This window comes from Aythya ferina, assembly GCF_964211825.1.
Source record: "Aythya ferina genome assembly, chromosome: 1".
Taxonomy (NCBI): Eukaryota; Metazoa; Chordata; class Aves; order Anseriformes; family Anatidae; genus Aythya; species Aythya ferina.
The window spans coordinates 120,149,274-120,169,208 of NC_140296.1; the positions used below are offsets into that span (position 1 = coordinate 120,149,274).

The window sequence follows — 19,935 nt, forward strand, 5'->3', positions numbered from 1 at the left end:
GAGGGATTCAGTGGAGCAAAGCAGAGATCAAGTCCTCTGATTCAGGCTTCATATAACAGGATTGAAATCTCAATTCTTTTTTGGCTTCTTGAAAATTAAAGCCTGGGGGTGCAGAGGGAAGGTGGAGAAAATCAAGACATTAAACTTTACATTCCCATTTTGCCTCACACCTTGGAGGAATTATGGGGCCTCCAGTAACCTGCATCCTGCCCTGACTTTTGCACGTACTGGAGATTTCTTACTATTTTCAGTATTTTTGTTTCAGAAAAGATGAGAAGACGAGTTTCAATTTCCTGTTTCCCCTCTTCTTTCACAGCCAAAAGATGATTCCAACAATAGTGCCTGACCATATCCCACTGCCCTCCAGATGTCACCTGGAAGGGAAATGACCATTCCTAGTCTGGATCTTTTCCCTTTTACACCAAGTTCATGGCATTTTTACTCATGGAGGCCTTTGATTGGAAAGGCCTCTTTTCAAGGTACAAAACAGACCAGTGAAGTTCAAATCTTTGTCGAGATGAGAATTCTTCTCAGGTTCCACTAGACAAACATGTGGTGCTTTAACGTATAAACACAGAAACCTCACTTCACTACAAACAAGACTTAAGATTTTATTTTTTTCACTGAGAGAGAAGAGTATAAAAGATTTTCAAACTGGCTGTGATAGATCTCTCCACAACAGCTTGGCAAATGCAGTATGCAATAATAGTTTGTCTTAAGAAGAGAATGATCGATGCTCTAGGGCACCAGCCATAGGCTGTGGAGAATTGGGTTCATCTGTAGACCCTGCACATTTAGAAAGTGGCAATCTTACCATGCTCCAGTTCCACATTTAAGTTAAAGTTCTGATAGTAAATATGAGGCCAAGGGTTCTAGCTCAGCTGGTTTATTTATCTCTACTTGGATTATTCTAACACAGCTGGTTTATTTGCATTTTAAAAACATAGTTTTAGTTTAAAAGATAAGGTGGTGGGTTTTGTTTTATTCTGTTTTGGTTGGTTGGTTGGTTGTTTTTTGCTTTGTTTTTGGTTGGTTGGTTTTGATTTTTTGTTTTTAATTATATGGAATTAAATTTATGGCAGTATCCAGCAGCCTTCTGTTTAAAGTTACCCTCATTACAAAACCCATTTTCAGGTAATTTGGGGTGAGGGGATGGGGGAAGATCCATCTGATGCTTTAAATTATGCAGGGATGGAATCTTCATACAATCTGTCAGACCTGATGAGTATTTTGAAATGCTTTTCGTGTTAAAAAATAGAGTAGTTTTGGATGATGTTTATGCTGTACGGAACAAAAGCAACAGGATATGTGCATCGATATTTTTCTCATCTTTACCTCTCTCAGTGTTTTAGGGTACTGTAGGGCTAGAAATGAAGGGCATAACACTGGTTTCACTGCCTCCAAAGTTGGAGAACTTTAAATACTGTGCTGATCATAAAATAAGCATTTCAACAGTTTCTTAAAGTAGAAAAGGCTTTCAGGGAATGGAATGCAAAGAGAAAACACAGGATGCTGGAAAGCAGCATGGAGAAAACCAGACTGAAAAGATTTAAACTGAAGTATTTCTACATTTATTTTTTTATTTGCATTTTTGAGCCCTAATCTTCAGACCTAAACCTTCCAAAAGTTTCAAAGAGTACATTAAGGTCTCTGGAATATAGTCTGCCAGCCTGAATCCACAGCTTTTGTCCTTTTCACCCGTTTTCCTTCCAACACCATTACTATCCCACACATAATAACTAAAACCAAACCCACCTAATCCATCAAGTTGGGTTTGATTTACACAGAAAAAAAAAAATAATATATATATATATATATATATATTTCTCTGAGTATCGGACACTTCTATTTCCAAACTTTAGACCAAAAATACAAAGTTAGACCTTAATGTGGGCTTAATGTGATTTAAAACTGGCTAGATTTGGTTAAAAGAAACTGCAATGAAATTTAAGATATTAGAAGAAGTTACATGATAGAAACCACTAGGGGTTGGATTGTGCTGAATTTTTACTTGCATTTATTAAATATTTCCAAAGAAAGAGAGCATTATGCCTTCCAAAGGAACCCATTAATGAACACTCAACCTACTCTAAGAAACAGAAAGATGTCAAGTAAAAAAGCAACTATGATCATAGCATCAATCAAATTCTCTTTGCCCTTTCACAGGCAAGACCAAGACCATAAACAAAAGTGATGTGCACGGGCCAGCACAGAAACCTCACATTTTGATTCAGCCCTACCAGGCAGTTTCTCAGCAAGCATAAATCATCACAGACAATGGGAGCAGGCTGACAGCAAGCATCTGATTATTTGGCCATCTATTTTGTCCTGCACAATGCTGCAATCAGAGACTGCACAGAGGAAAGTAGAGCTTCCATTTGCTCACAAACTCACTAGTGCAGTATACTTTTTACAGCGAGCTGAGAAGCCTTCAAGTCTTCGTTTAACTTCAGTGGCAAAACCAAAATGGTGGCAGAGTGCCTCAGTAACGTCAAAGCAAATGTGCTCACAGGCATTTTTAAAGTTGATGAGATCTGCTGCTGTTATGCCCTCTTGATGAAGGCACACAACAAAGAACAGTGCACAAGAATGCCAATTCCAAATTCACATTTGGCACAGAAGAGAACTAATTACTATTTTCACTTCAACAGGATCTTTAGTGTCATCAACCCAGTCTATCCCATTCTTAGCTAAAACTACTTGAAGACAAGGGGAATATCCCACTCCCCTTCATCAGGCAATTAGTTTTGGGTCACAGTGACAATGTCTACACAATGACACAAAACAGTTTAAAAACAAAAGAACCCCGGACCAATCCTGGTTCCTAAGCTTACACAACACAGACTAGCTCAAATGTGCCCAGTGCAGAGCTAACCTCTTGCTCTCCAGCAGTCTAGTCTTGGACAGAATTAGTTAAGAAAATACAAAGCTGAGACACGTGAAGAGCTAGCAGGTGAACTGCATGGATGACCATGAATCAGGTGTTTAAACTCACCTCCTTGCCCTCTCTCATTTAGGGGAACAAATCATCTGCAATATACAATTTCCAAAATTTGACTTAAAAAGTGTTACTTAGGCATCAACAACTCATTTTCAAAAGCGACTTTGGGTAGTTCTGATCCTAAGGTAAACCAAGCAGCACAGAACTGCAGAGGACATTATCCCCTAATTGGATGATCCACTCCTGAAACTGGATTGTAAGAACTTCAGGCATGATTGAATCTTTAATTGAAATACTGAGCTGACATTTGAAAAAGATAAAATAAATGTGTACAAATAGGAAACAATTACAGAGTTAAGCTTCTGGGAGAGAAAATGTAAGGAGGTTTCTAATGCAGGGTAGGCAGATACAGGTAAATAAGAGCCAACTGAAAAAACCCTTTCAAGCACAAACTTTATCTGCTACCTGACAGATAATATTGTTCTTCTGGGACTACTACAAAACCTTCACTTATTGAAAGTGGTAACGCTGCCGCGCTTTCCATCTCAACTGCCCAATATCATGCCATCCTCAATCTACCTGCCACACAGAATTCTGTTACCGGTAAAGAGCATCAAAAACTTCTAAAAAATACACTACTGAGTATTCACATACACACATAGCACATATCACATACTCATTGAGTATTCGGTAGTGTATTTTTTAGAAGTTTTTGACTGTACATTTCTGAGAGAGTCTGCAAACCCAAACAGGTTGACCATGCGGTGTCCCCACTGATTATTACTGGCAAAGCAAGTTGTAAGACCAAGTTCAGTTTCTGTCCCAAATAAACCTCTATAGGGGAAAAAAATTAACTAAATACAAAGAGAAGTTTAAAGAGCATTTTGAATTGGAGTCATCATTCTGTATTCAATTCCAGTTTATGTAATGCCTTCTTCCCTCCTTTTTTATCTCTGGAAAATGGAGTTAAGATATAGTTATCTATTATTCTTGCTCATCAATACCATCTATGCCAAAAGACTATGGAGTTACAATGGCCAGAGAAGACAAAAAAGCTTTTACAATTACCAAGAAATCAAGTGCAATGTACAGTTCTGTTGACTGGTCTGGATTAACTCCCCAAAGTGGCTGATAGAAAGACATGAGAATCCTTCCAGGAGGTTAAAACCTGTAGCTAATAAAAGTAGCTGCAATATGAAAAAGTGGGCTCTTCTCCCTTTAAATCACAGCCCGTAGAGGCACTGAAGTAAATCCCTTAATCTCTTTTTAAGTAGCTATTTTATCCAGACTTCCTCTGTGGTTTATACCCTCAAAGCATCCACACCACAACTCAAGAACCGCCTGAGCAAGGAGCTGCAAGTTCCTTTTCTTCAAAAACCATATATAATAATTAAAAAAAAAAAAAAGAGAGATTGAGAGAGAGAGAGAGAGAGACCCACTAAGATGGGTTTGGCCTTCCTGATCTTTTAACCCTTCGTCCAAGACCATGCTTCAAAAGAAATATTCTCCACTTTTAAAACCACCATCACATACTCACTGAGGCATGACAATGATTAATACACTTTATGATTTCATGTTATACAAGTACATATCAGATCATGAATCTGTTCTGATCCTTGTACCAATTTATGGATGACAAATGCTGAACAGAGATTCTAAAGCCTCAAGTCCATACCCATGGACAAGTTTCTGTATTCTTCACCACGATGTTGAGTAGAGCATTGGGCACATCCAAAGGGATTTGTCAAAAGAGTCAGTCTACAGGAACCAAACTGACTTGCTTCGGGATTTCTAGCATGTTTAGGTGGATTGAGATGCGACCTTATAAGTCTAAATCTCCAAGCCATTTGCTCAAGTTGAACTGATGGAAAACCTCAGAAAAAAAACGTTCAGAAGAAAGGTTCGGTAATGTGTTAAGTGATAACAATGTTCCTTGGGGAAAACCAGGAAGGTGTACTGAAGATGTTGGACCATGATTTCCTCAAACAAGCACAGTTCCACAACGTCATGTTTCCATGTTCAACTCATTGAACTATAACATAAAAGGTGCTGGATTATGAAGGTGGAAGCACTCACTTACACAGTCTTCAGTTTACTGAGGACATCAAATGGCGACACATTTTTTATTCGTTTATATATATTTTTATACAACCCTTTGCATTTTCACAGAACCTTACAAACATTAACTAACGATCAAAATCCTCACTGGGGAGGCAAGTGGCATTATCTACACATTACAGATGGGAGATGCCATGCAGAACAGTTGGGTAATGCATCTAAGACCACAGAGGAAGTCCTATTGGTGCCAAGAGGAGTACATCCTTGCCCCCAGACTCCCGTTCACATCACACCTCTCCAATTACATACTAGACAGGTCTCTTCATCTGATAAAAAAGGTCAATCCTATCTTTCAGTGGTGATGAATAATAATTTGCTGTGGATGTTGACGGCATTTACCTTGAGATCTAGATGATTCCACTAACTCAGCAGAGGAAACTCCACTGCAGTGTTGAAGGTTACAAACTGAAGTGTAAGATTTTAAGGAACATGCCAGAGAGGCAGATGGTTATACAGTAATGAAAGGAGAGCAATATAAACTAATACCACATTCTACAATCTCCTTCCTTGTTTAGACATATGCACCATGACTATTTACTAAACCCATCGCACATCTTTACATTTCATCATCTGCATCAGCTCTGAATTTTTTGGTGTTTGTTTTTGCTTAAATAAAGATAAACAGAAATCTTCACACCTGGTGCTCACATTTAAAGTCACAACTCAGACAAAGAACCACTCATGAACTGGGAGAGAGACACTTGGTAGCTGAATTATGGGTTCCCATAACATTTCATTCGTTTGGTTAATGCATTTCTTTGAACTTTTCTGTCCTAAGTGCACAGGATATATGAGCATATCATCACTTTCATGAGAGCCCAAATCACCCACTTTCCATAGCAGTAGATTGACATGTCACAGAGAGTGTGATTAGGAGGTCATCAGAGTACACAAAGCACCAGATTAAAGCTCAAAACCAAGACATATTTGTTCCTTTGGTTATTAAAAAAAAAAGATCAGCAGAGGAAAAAAGCCCTGGTGTAACTGAAAAATATGAGGCTCGATATATTGGTGAAAATACCGTTGTGTGAGGCTCGTGGATTTTTTTAAGTCAATGGTACGGTTTTTATGAAAGCAAAAATATGCATTTCTTATAAAGTGGCCTCTACTTGTGTTGGTATCAACTTATTAGGCCAGGAAGATCTTTTGCTGCACCAAACTCTTTTAAAAAAATCAGCAGAAGGATGAGTGCAAGTTTCTAGCTTTCAGATCTTTTTGATTCTGTCTGTAGATCACATTGCCAACTACCTTACAAAAAAGCTGACGATTCTTTGGATCCCCACAATTCGCTCAACGATAGCCCAATATGATCCATCTTCTGCTTTTTTCATACAGGAATCTAAGTCTGCCAGCTTGCTATTCCTTTCTGAGAAAAGCCCTAAGAAGGAAGGGAAGCAGGCAAGCCATCATAAAATACCACTGATGTCCAGGAAATGCCAGCCTAACAGCTGTCACAACAAACGGACTTCAAAGTCCCAGCAAAAAAAAAAAAAAAAACAATTGTCCTTTCTAACACTGTATCATTAATGAAAAACTTTATGAGAAGCAAAACCAACTTAAGAAGGAGAAGGAAGAAGTGAAAAAAAATAAAAAAATTAAAAAAATAAAGGGTAGTCTGGGAGTTACTTCTTTTTCTTTGTATGTTTTCATTTGTTTTTCGTTACTTTGTTTTCCTATTTTTAAGGATAGATCCAAACGCCCACATTCTCCAAAATGTCCTTGATTAAAATCTTCAAGAAAGTTATCATTCATGCCACCTCTAACCTTATGTGTTCATGCTGCAAATTTTCAAGGAAAAATGCTTCCATCACGTCCTTGGTGCTAGTACTCAAGGATGTGCCTTTCTCATGAGCTCTGAAAATCTTAAAACCCCTTGTCTCCTTGAAGGAAGTAAACGGATGTCTGCTAAGCACTTAGGTTTACATAACATTTCTTCCCCCTTATTTATTGAAAACAAATCTTTTTTAAAAGCTCTCCACATTTTGAGAACACAGAATGCTTTCTTTCCTTTTTTCTTTTTTCCCCCCTCTTTTTTAAAAAAAAGTATTTTTGGCAAGGTATGTTTTTGATTATTTAAAGATAATCTCTATTCTAAATTGCATCTGACTCATATAACCTCCATACTTTAGAAACCACAATAAAAGTGCCATATATTAGTTATAAATGAATAGGGAGTGAGTCAGTGAATAGTTAAGGACATTCCATGGAAATGCGTGAGCTGCATACTAAGTTTTTAGAAAAATATTCAATTTCAATTTTAGAATTAACAGTATAGGTTACGTGGAACAAAGGAAAAACTCCTTTTTTAATTCCCAGATGCAATGTCTTTTGTTTTCCTTATGGATCTTTGTCTGCTGTATAAAGAGACCTTTAGCGAAGGGATAGAAACACTGATGTTTTCAGAGAAAGAATAAACACAACTCGTACATACTAAAGGATTTCTTTAATTAAGACTTTTTTTTTTTAAAAACTCTTTCACTGGGAATAGCTCATTCTTCGGCTTTTGCAAGGCCATCCTACAATATCCTAGCTTAGATAAACGACTTTAATGAAGTCACATGCTTTTCTCTAGCTACTAGTTCAAGTGTGCTTACGTTCAGTGCTTTAAGTAGTTAAAAAACAACAACAACAACAGTTGATACTTCTCCTTGCCAAGGCTTGTATTCTAAGCCATGTCCTCACACTGAATACATGAAGAAGTTCATTAAATGCTAACTGAAGTTTTCCATGCATCGTCATGTTTGCAGATCCGCACTGGGGAGTCATGCCCCTTACTGAATGCATCCCAGATCCAGTATGGTATAAATAACTACACAGAAATCCTACGTAGGGGACATGAGACAAACAGAATTCTTACAGCCCAGGATTATGGCTATAAAAAGTCATAACAACTCCAGTTCTATCAAACCCAAATCCATAGCTTTTGTCTGAAAAACCACTGCTTTCAGGATCAAAATCTGACAGAAATAAAACACTCTGTACTGATGACCCTAAGAAAAAGGTTTGCCATTCCAACTTAAAGCCAGAAATGTTGACTGGACCATAACACAAGCATAAACTTAAACGTGATGTGGGAACATATCTGGGATAGGGCTTTAGCATTTCTGACGGCCATAATTCATTTCCAGAACAGCCATTAACCACGTGGGTGCTCAGCATGCTGGAGTATCCCAGCACAAAACTAGGAGAGAAAACAACAACAACAATATGTGGTAGGGAATTCCTCGGTGGATCTATGTGTACTAAAACCAAAGGCCTGCAATAATCTTTCCCACTACCTCCCCTGACCTGGGCTGCGATGGGTGTCTGGATGGAAACTGCAGGTCAAGTTCCAACACAATCATCCAGCCATGTCCTGGCCATTCCCTGCAGACTAGGGGTAGGCAGTCAAGGAATCTCCGAAATACCAAAAGAGAACAGTGTAAATTAGTTATTAGGCTCACATTCAACAGCAAGGACTAAAAAGGTCGACGCTCATAGACAGTATCTTGCAAGCATAGCCCAAGATCAAGCACAGCTCTGGGACGGACGTGCCTTGACCCAAAGCTGCTGGTTGTGGACCCTGGTCTTTTTTCCAACCCGCTCGTCTGTCACTACCGCACAGGAAAAGTTCAGGGTTCAAAAACAAGTCCACCCACCTATACCCTATACCTTTGGCTCACAGCAATAGTAAGCAATCTGCTCTGTGTATGACAGCTTGGGACAGCAGCTCTTGTAGCTGAGTACCTAAATAAAGAACCCCTGGGCAAGATACTAGTGACTAGTCTTAAATCAACAGATGTTTTCTATACGTGATAAAATAAGGGTATCCACAAATGAGACAGGTGTGGGAGAGCCTAGACCCCTTCCCACTTAATCCCCATTGAAAATAACAGTTAAAAAAAGGCAAAAAAAAAGCGTCCACCCACACAACCAATGCAAATCTTTTCGCCTCTTCTCAGATGGAGATATACACTCCCCTGATAGCTCTGCCAATAAAACCGCAAGGAGGAGCGAAACTTAATGAGATATAAAAATATAACTGGATTCCTTTTTGTATCATTTGCTGTTTTTATTTTTGGACTGTTTACACACTGAGGTGACATGATCTGTAGCAACACAGCACAACCCTAAAACCCAGCATCCCTCTCTGCAACACTTGCTCAAGTGTGTCCAGCCTGCCTACTGAAGCTAACAGTGGCAGAAGCAGACCATCCAAACTCCGAAAATGAAATGCAAGAGATAAAAGGATAAAATAATTCTTATTCTTCAGGGCTTAGCCTCCAGCTGGCCACGTGTGCCAGAGAGGCAAGGATGGGAAGGGCACTTCCCAAGGGGATGACTGGGGCAGACAGCCCAGCATTTTCAATCGGAAAGAGAACAGTTCTAGAAAGTCTAAGGAAAACAGCTATTGCTTTCTATCATATAACTTTAAGAGAACCATTTTCAAAAGCCCAAGGACTAATAGGTCATGGCAAAACTTCACATGCTGCCCACAAAGTCTGTAATGGTTCTTTACTTCTATAATCAAAAATCAGCCCCCCTCCTAAGCCTGCCCTGACTGTCTTCCTCTGTGGCCTCTGTCTGACCAACTGGTCTCAGTTTGCCTGGTCAGGTGCTTTTATACAAAGCAGAACAAAGTGCTTTTATCAAATCAAAAATCCCAGAGTAGCAAACTAAATGACATTTCCAAATACATCTGGTTCACCTGGTGCAATTTCCCCCCTCTGCTTCCAGTGATTTACAGACAATGTAGGATTACCAAAGTTGGGAGTGCTCCCAGGTTTATATCTGGAGTATTTTAAAGAATGGCATTTGGTTTTCTTCTGTACATGCCAGTAAAGTAAGACCTTCTTAAACTGAACCATGCCAGAATTGAAATATTCCAGCCCCCTAATATCAGACAAGCTTAAAGGCCTATCCCCAGATGCGTGATCAGAGTTGTCCAGCAAATCTAAAGCCACAAATATAAAAGCTTTATATTACACGGAAAACCCTTTAATACAGTCAGCTACACAACGCATGCAACATGGGTACTGCTCTGAAGTTGGAAGCAAGCACTATTTATACTGCAACAGAGAGCAAGTTTGGTCTTAACAGGAGGGATGCCAGCTTCCCAAGCTGGCACGCATGATGGTTTTGCACACACGAAAATAAAAATGAGGAACAGAGGGCAGAGTGGGGAACAAGAGCTGTAGTCCTCACTCCTCCTGCCCATATCTATTAAGAGTGCAAAACGAGCTATAAACAGTAAAGATGCCCCTATTAAACAAAAATACCGTCCAAATTAATCAGTGCTCAGGATAGTTAAATATTTTTAGGCTTAAAATAGTCCACTACAATTCACTAGGACAATAAAAGACCTCCTAATTAAAATAAGCCTACAGTGTAAACCTGCAGCCTTTATCAGACCTAATAAATAGGTGCTGAGGGTTCTTAAATTGTGGGGAAAAAAATCCAAGTGAAAACAGTTTTTAATATGATTGCACCAAATAACAGAAATGAAAGAAGAGGGTAAAAGGAAAAGGAAAATGCTTAAGACGTCATTTCAGTCCTCTGCCAGGACACTATAAATGCTTTCTTCATTACATTTCCTCGAGTCTTCTGCCTATTTGAGTCTTGTTTCTTAAGAACTGCTCTGTTCAGTGGTGTTCAGTTTCCTTCCTGGATGGGCCATTTGTTTTCTTCCAGTATTAGATGGCTGCAAGTCCTTCTGACAACTATATGTCCAGATTTCCTATAGGCACACACTCGTGTTACCTGTGAAACCCCTCTGCTTCCAGGTCAGGAAAGCGTGTGGGAAGACAGCTGCCGAGGGCAAACCATCACCAACAGACCAGTTCCTGCGGTGTCATCTCAGCCACCTTCTTCCCTGGGCACTTCTCACACCTCAGCAGGGAGCGAGCTGAAAATGAGATTAATTATTCCATTGGTGATAGCTTGATTCTGCCTACGCTTATCAGACGGATGGGTACACGTACAGCCATCTGATGGAAAAGGGCTGCTCCGCAAAAATAGCAGCTGCAGGCAGGCTGCTGCCACCAGCACGAAGCCCCTGTGCTGCAGCTCACTCTTCAGGAGCCCTCAGGAAAGCACAATGTAGGATGCAGGCAAACCATGACCTGTGCAGTCAGACCCATGTGCTTGTGTGCATGATCCCAGGGTGGCATGAAATCGTAGGCTTTTTACCACCTTCTTGTAGACTCCATTCCACGAGTCCAGCACATGCAGCTCCTCAGGAATTTTTTGTGGTTCACGCTGAAATTTTTCCTTGACGAGTTTTACCCCTTTGAACATCTTAAAATAATTCTTTTTTTTTTTTTTTTTTTTTTGTCTTAATATTTTACACCCTTCAAATACTTGTGGATTGTTATCATATGTCTTAGTCATCATTTAGTCCAAACTGTACATAATAAATTCTTGTAATCTTTGCTCATATTTCAATCTCTTCAGCCTCTTAACTTCTGTTGCTCTTCTCTGAATTCTCCACTAATTTCTTGACAACTTTTTGGCAACAGAGTGGCCAGAATAATAGTGTCATGGACACCTTACGGCTGTACAGAGAGAAAGAGGAAAAGCTTGCGCAACACCAAAATGACATTAGCTCTTCCCAAAAAAACAACAAATATGTCTAATCTGTTGTCCAGGATCATTTATTTTTAGTGACTACATCATGAAATGGTCCAAAATACAAGTAAAAATATTCACCTACAGGGATAACTTTGATATACTCAGAACTATGTGCAAACATAAATCTTCATGTCACCTGTGAGGAAGGTAACATGGAGTAGTATTTACCTGTAATGCTGGAGAGTAATTGTTGACCTATTAAAAAAGAAGACACACCAAAACGAACAATCTGAACAGCTTCTTCACCTCCAGCAACATTAAGGAGCAGGTTACAACCAAAAAGGGAAGGAGATAAGTTGAGGTTTTTTAAAAAAACGTAAATCTTTTTAAAAGGTCTATAACCCTTCCAAACTCTGGAAAATTCTAACATACAAAATTTCTCCCAAGCTAGACAAACCATGGTAGATTTCTGTGTTGTATACTTTAATAGGGGAAATATTCTTCAGAGAAATCTGATCAGGAGATCTAGGATGAAATCTGAAATCTGATCTAGGATGCATACAATCTAACTATTAGCTTCCTAAAAGTTAAGTATCTCACTGAAGCCACCATAATCATCTCCAGTGAGCCATTAATCCCACCCCAAAACTCTAATATATTTAGGATGAATAGCTCTGTAGGGGTATTTCTCCTCCACTGATAGCAGAGGGAGACTGAATTGCTGTCTTGACTGCATTTTCCTCTAAGTTGACTGAAGTTAAGGAACCTGTACTCAACTATCATTTTAAAATGTTGGTCTCTGAATGAACTAATGTAAGAAACTAGATTGTATAGATAATTTAAATATTATCTTCTCTGGAATTTTCCAATGGTTTGTTATTAAAAACAAAAAGAAAACAAACAAAAGGAAAAACTTGCAGATCCGTGTTCAGATGTCCTTCCATCTTTCCAAGTACTAAGTCAAGGGCTAATGAATATCTGCTGTGAAGAAAATTTCCTCTCAGGCAAACATTGCAAATGTTGCTGGCTCAATACTATGGAAATCTGTTGTTGCCTTAAGATGTACAGTTCAAACTCTCTGGAATTGCTATTAGCTAACTAACCAAGGTTAAAGAAAGACCATCCGACCTTCACCTGGTTCACAACAGACTGAAACAGCAAATGAGAATGAACAGAGTTAGTCAATAGAGGAGACTTGCACAAAGCTGGGACAAAAATTGGACAAAGTAATTTTAGAGCACAATTATGGGGAACCATATGGTTGCAATGGCACTGATCTGCAAAACTTCCCAAAAAGCTACCAAGAAAAGCAAATTATGTACAAGGAGAACTGAGAGAAAAACAGCAAGTCTATTGGGACATAGCTGACATGAGAGAACAAAACCTTGCTGCAAGGAACTTGCAAACTAAGAGGAAGAAATAATTAATAAAAAAAAAAAAAAGCAGATTAAAAAAAAAAAAGAAGAAGTGGAAGCCAAAAGTATAGGAAAATAAATACAATATATTGATACTAGAAACCAGTTTTTAAGTCAGTAAATGCAGATTGCAATAGAATTAAGTGGCTTTGAAGTGAGGACAAGATAGCCTCCTAGACATTTCAACTCAGAGAAATAACAACAGAAGAGGACACAACACAACAGAGAGGGCATAATGAATACCAAAGGATCTACAAAAATGCTTTAGGGACATCGAGGTTCAAAAGTGACTACAATTTTCTAGAAGCAAAGTGGTGAAGGAATCAATGTTCCTCCCAGTCCTCACAGCAGAAGCACAGATCAGGCAAGGACAAAATCCTAACGATAACTACATCACACACGGATCCTGATGGCATCTCTAAGAGATTTGTCTTCCTGGACCATGGGAAATGCTATTATGGGCAAGTTGACAGGTCACTTCACAAAAAAGGAGAAGGATGTCAGAGCACCTTCTTGCTAAGTTAAGGGAGGTCTTTTACTAAGATGGGCAGGTGAAAAAAAATCTGTCAGCTGTTAACTACAGTAGCTTGGATGGGAACTGCAAAGAGTAGGTGAGTGAGATAGAAAAGAGGTTGCTGGAGGAGGGAATGAAACTGGAAAAAAACATCTATTAGACAAGCATCTTCTATGTTCATCTAACAAGGAGTTTGGTGAATAGGAAAATAAACTAGAAACCATAATGCATCATCAAGATCGAGGCTTAATTAGTATGAGAGAAAACTGACAGACTTACTTATATGGCTGTAACATATATGGGTATATAACCTGTGTGAGGATACCTATAAGGAAAAAAAGGAAAGGCGTCTTGCCTTGTAAAACTGAGAAAGCACAAGCACACTCTGAGGTCCAGAATGTGCAGAGCGTCAAACCTCATGAAAAACCACAGGTAGTGATTAACGGCAAAAGAACCCAGGCTCCACCACAACGGGGAAATACCACAAACTACCAAGCAGGAAGATGAGTCTGACTTTTCAAAACAATTAGTGAGATAAGCTGAAGTGTCTGCATGAAAACGTTGGTGCAAATGGATTAATTATGCACATTCTTTGGAGAAAAGAAAACAGCAGATCACACCTTTCCAGAAACTTCATGGAATGCACTGGTGAGATTTTTTTTCTTTTATTTGGAAAGTAAAGAGAAGACCAAATGGGCATTTTTTCTAGACTGGGCTCTAGCCTGTATGGACAGACGGAGTGGGTAAGAGTGCTACACGGACAGTGATGTTGTTGAGTGAAGTCTCTGGGAGAGTCTACAGGAAAAAAAAAAAAAGAGAGACATAACCATTCTTTGAAGAAATTACAATAAAATCATCATTAAATTATGAGCTCCTTACTGCTATCAAGTGGGAAAAAAAAAAAAAAAGCCCAAAGAAAACAGAAGGATATCAGAAAAGAAGATGATAATTATTAAAATAGTACAAACATGAAGGAGCAAAATCATTATGCTCAAAGCACAAAACTAACGAGGGATACCAAGAGTAACAAGAAGCCACTCTGTTAGTACATTAGGTAGATGAAGGAAAATGTGGATCTGTAAATCAATGGAGAGGAAGATCAACTGACAGATGATGTGAGTAGGCTGAAGTGCTTAACACCTTTTTTTGTGTCACCTTTCATTCAAAATTTCCAGTGGAGAGACATGGATAATTTGCTTAATACTCATGAAGAGGGATATATTCTTACTGCAGAAGAACAAACAGATTAGACTACTTAACTAAGATAGGTATTTTTCAAGTCATTTGGGCCTGATGAATTTCATCCCAGTATCCTTAAAGAGCTGTCTGAAACGGTTTTGGAGACATTGTGAAAGACAAGAAAAGTTTGGAAGAATAAATATAGTACCTACCATGAAAACTGAGAGAAAAAACGAGAAAAGAAAGGACAAAGGAATTATTGACCAGTCAACTTAAGCTTAATTCCCAGAAAAAAAAAAATCTTGAACAACCAATGAAAACACCAAACTGAAAAAGATGAGTAGTAATCAACATTGATTTAAGAACGAATCATGTCAAAACAACCTAATTTCCTTCCAGAACAGGATAAGAAGCCCTGTAGAAAGCAGCAAGTGTCATTCATGTACCTTAACTTTATTTTAGCCTTTGGCAGTTTTATATAACATTCTTATAAGCAAGCTTGGAGCAAGGCAAGCATAGTCAGATGCAGATAACACAGATAGTCACAGATACAAAACTTCTTAGATAAGAGAATCCACACAGTAATTACCAAAATACAAGACTACAACAACTGGGTTGCTGCCCTGAGTTTTGTTCTATGTAACTTTCTCATTAACAACCTAGATGATGGAATAGAAAACATGTTTATTGAGCTTGCAGACCACATGAACCTGGAAATGCACTGAGTGACTGAATAAAATTCAAAATGACCTTGGCAATAATAGGAATGGTCTAGAGGCACTGGATGAGATTCAATGGGAGTATGGATAAAGTACTGTGCTTGGGCAGAAATAATTAACGACATAGATACAAGATGAGGTATAACTGAGAAGGTAGTTTTTCAGAAAGGGATCTAGAGTTATTGTGAATTATAAGCTTGATATAAGTTTGCAGTATCTTGGTGAAACAAGGGAACAATCATAATTTGGAGCTTTCTATAAGCAGGCATGCAGCCCTGAGGACACGGGAAGTGATCTTTCAGCTCTACTCAGTTTTGGGAAGTTTCAAGAGCAAACTGTCCAGCTATGGACAGAGTTTTTCAAGAAACAGATGAAGAACATCCAGAAAAGTGCATGAATGATCATAAATGCAGATACCATACACAGAATGGAATTACTCCCAGAAATGACTCCATTACCCAGATTACCAGTACATAAAAAGCTGTTGCAAACGGAACAGGAATCACTGTCAAAGAAGTAAGTGAAGTAAACTGTAGTAAAGAAGATTCAGGTTAGGCAACAGGAAAATCTTTCTAAGGGTAAGAATAATGAGGTACTAGAATAGATCACTTGAAGTGGGACTCATAACTTAAGACTCTGGACAAATACTTGTCAGGAATAACAAAACATACAGTCTATCCTCTTTTGGACAGGGAAGAGGACTTTGAGTGTTCCTTACACCTTTTTTTTTTTTTTTTTTTTTTTTTTTTTTTTTTTTTGAGGGTTCTAGAATAGAACTGGCAAGGACTAAAGGAAAATCTTCCCCCCAAAAAAGCCACGTATGAAGGACAAGAGTTACGAAGCATTACAAATGTATCATTATCTTAAGAAGACAAAATTTCATTACAGAAAGGGTTTGTCTTCATGCTTGGATTTCAGTAAGATATGTACTTGAATAAATAATCTAAGACAGAAGTAGTGGTGTCCCTAACGATCCTTCAGGACAGCCCCATTATAGCATGCCTGTCAATCCATTAGGCTTCAGGAAGTGCAACATGATTACAAATAAATCCATTGTGTCCTGAGATTATCAAAAACAGTACCTGCTAGGCCTTTCAGCTGGTCTGATTCTAGCACCAAGTCATGGCAAAATGGCGGCAGTAAATTTAACAATTTATTGTCATCTGCTTACTGTCAGAGAAAGAAAAAGGAACAATAGGGAGCACAACAAAAGAAGTAACGATAGAGTGCTGAAAATAATTGTACCCAGGGCACAGTATTAAAGCATGATTTTGTTAATAATGCGTTGATCAAGACTGGACTATTATATTAAGAAGGAAGAGCTGACAATCCAATAAGGAGTGGGCCTCAACTATATTTAGTTTTAATATTTTCAAGCTTTTCAAAAAGCAAACAAGTTTCATGTGGTACCAACGCACTGGCAACATCTCCCAGTTCTGTGATGAACCCCCAATGTGCACAGGTGGCAGCATACCTGTGTTGTTTCTTCTTGTCCTTCAAAGCAGATCTCTCTCCATTCCCTCACCTCCCCACCTTTCTAACACCGATTCTACTTAAAGCACATTCACACAATGCACTTTCCATGCCCTTCTATCACAGCCCACCCCATGGCACTGCCTTCTGCTTCATCGCTCTCTCTGATCTCCTCTCTGCCACAGAACCAGGGCCCAACACTATCCTCTCACCCCTCCATGCCACTCCCTGCTCACCTGGTCAGTAAGAATCCCCACATGGGCAGGGCTGGGAGCTGCTAGGTATCTGAGCGGTTCATGTAGTTTGCAATTTTTCTTGAATAAGTCATGCAGGCATAGATAAAAAGGCCTAGGCCTATTTACGTCAGTGGCAGAACTGTTTGGGGAATGGGAGCAAGACTAACTTCCAACATTTTCCAAACAAATTGAACCATTACCTACTTACTCAAACACTGCTTGTACATTCTGACTCTTTCCAAATGCACTACTTGTAAATACAGGCATAAGTGTATGAGTTAGCACATACATAAACATATATAAACTATTTTCTATATTTCTGTGATGAATGCAGCCAATGTGGAGCCACTGGAATTCTGCTGATGACTGAAGACATATGACCACTAGTGAAAATAAATGAAATACCAAGAATTTATACTACAGTGACTGCTGCTTCTAACTCCATCTAGTTGCTCAGCGCTGTCTGCCTTTACATTACCTGAAACTTCACATTTCCAAAACTTCCGAAAAGTTAAGCCATTCCTTTCATGTGTGAAACAACCTGTAGATCGCATGATACCTGCTGCAAAGTGACACTGAGATCAAGAGCTTATTAAAAAAAAATAAAAAAGGAAAAATTTGTATATAGCTGGTAGGAATATCCCTTACAACATCAAACAGAACTCTAATCGAGTAGAAAACCTGTACCTACTTTGTTCAAAGACTTGGCCAATTATCCCATGGCAGAGTAAGGCAGGAACTTCCTCCATCACCAGTTTTTACCATACTTATTCATTGGAAGGCCTTCAGAAGTTTCTGACACTTTCAGAAGCAGAAGTGATAGAATATGTGCACAACTTACTTAGTTTCTTCAACAGCTCCTGTCTTCCTATAGATAACTGTATGTTTTACTTTCATGAAAATACTATTTGCTACAATTATACAACTTTTTAAATAAAGTTTTTGGTAGAAACGTGACACCATTTATCTGGAATTTCTAAGCTCACCTTAACCCACAAGTCCGCTGGCTAACAATTTCAGAACTGGTAGCTAAATTTGCTCTTCTAAATCCACGTTACTAAAAGTTCTGAGCATCTAGCACACTCAGCAGGGGCTTCTGGGCATTGAGCACTTTGGAAAACGTAGCCGCTTATTTAGAAGCATAAATACGGAATTGGGCAAGTGAGATGCAATAATCAGTTCTTTAGAACTTCCATCTTGACAGTTTCAGAATATATGTGTTCTCTGTCTCTGTATCATATGAAAAAAAAAAAAAAAAGAAAAAAAACAAGATCAGCTAGCACACTTGAATAAACACACCCAATTTGAGGCTAGCAGATGATTACTTTCAATAAAGCCTTCAAGCTCATCACTTACCACTTACTTTCTCTGCTGGCCTGGTAGAGGTAGAACCTCCAGATATTTTTAAAATCCCTCCATTTGCAGAGGTTTTTGCTGTGCAAATGATTGAAGAAATCTAATGTTGTTTAGCATGGAGATCCTATCAGCTAGCTCACAGTTTGTCAATTATAAACTTTAATTAACAGCATTTTAACCTTATATGTGCACTTAGGAATAAAGTCAAATTAAATGAATGTAATACAAGTAAGGCTGGCAAACATACTTTAAAACATTCTTCAGGGCACAATCTGAACATACGCTTATGAGCTCCTATTTTCACACTGTGCATAGGCCTCTTTAAGAGAAAATGAGTTTCTCCCAAGATGGCTTGCCACTACTATGCTCCCAAGATATTCTGTTCTACCTTTACAACCAGACAAAAAATGCAGATCCCTCTTTCTCACCTTTGAGCTAACCTTACACCAGAGTAGCCACACGTCAGTAAGGCAGCTAGTTGGAAAAGGGAAACAGAACTTGTGAATACACTTGTTTTTCTTTTAGTAATTCTAGAAGTCACTGTAAGTATATGGTACCTCTACCTTGGTATGTTTTGTTCCCAAGTACTGGGGCATAGGTGTGTACAAAGTGACTCTAACAGAAAGCCATCCTCATTAGCTGTGGATCCTCCAACAACTGCACCGTAAAACCATGGTGTCCAAGGACAGGCAGGGCAACTGATACTCTGACAAGAACAGCGCAATAATTAGCAGTATAATATTTTCCACAGAGCAAAGGAGATATTGCAATTTGTTTTGTTCTGGATCCCCAATATCAAATGAATTGCTTGGGACAGCTTATCTGTCTCTAATGCCAAGTCTGCATGGAGGTGCTGAGAAAGTTAAGGCAAATCAACTGACGTCTGACTTCAATATGCACACATTTAATTGTCTCGAAGCTGTCAGTAGATGCTGTAATTCAACAGCAAAGCTCCCTGTAGCTCCTTATTCAGTTAAGCTACAGTGGCCTAAGACTAATTTACTCCTGAATTAAAGCAGTCCCCTAAAGATTCCACGCAAGTCATTTTTGTGTACTGACTTCATGCATTTAGCCAATTTGCCTCAGCTCTTCCTGAGTTTCTCTTAAGGAGTTTTCAGTCTATAGCTGAAGGCAGCTCAGCTACTACAACTCCTATATTTAGAGCATTAAAATTTCTTTTTCCATCTAGGACACAGAAAAACTAGAGGAAGTCCTTAGCTTAGCTGCTTCCTGCTCCGAGCTTAAAATTTATTGGTATTGGAGTTTATCATTCCTACTCTCACTCTTTAACTTTGTGGAAGCCAGTTTTGGGAACTGGTATGTTAATATAAAGGAAACAAGCAGAAACAAGCAACGAAAAAATTGCAAGAGGACACTAATCTGAAAGTGGGATTTGAACTGTCAGATCATCTTCTTTAGAAACTTCAAATTATGT

The 19,935-nt window shown here is 38.7% G+C and overlaps 1 protein-coding gene across 22 annotated transcripts in view; it reads right to left on the reverse strand.

Annotated features, from left to right (window-relative positions):
- Positions 1-19,935, reverse strand: part of ZBTB20 (zinc finger and BTB domain containing 20) — a 457,627-nt gene that overhangs the window by 420,482 nt on the left and 17,210 nt on the right. For 2 of the 22 annotated variants that reach the window (XM_084506515.1, XM_084506535.1), the window contains exon 2: positions 10,799-10,943. The exons of the other annotated variants lie outside the window; for them this stretch is intronic. The gene's annotated coding sequence lies outside the window, so the exon portion shown is untranslated. The remainder of the gene's footprint in view (positions 1-10,798; positions 10,944-19,935) is intronic. 22 annotated transcript variants of the gene reach the window in all.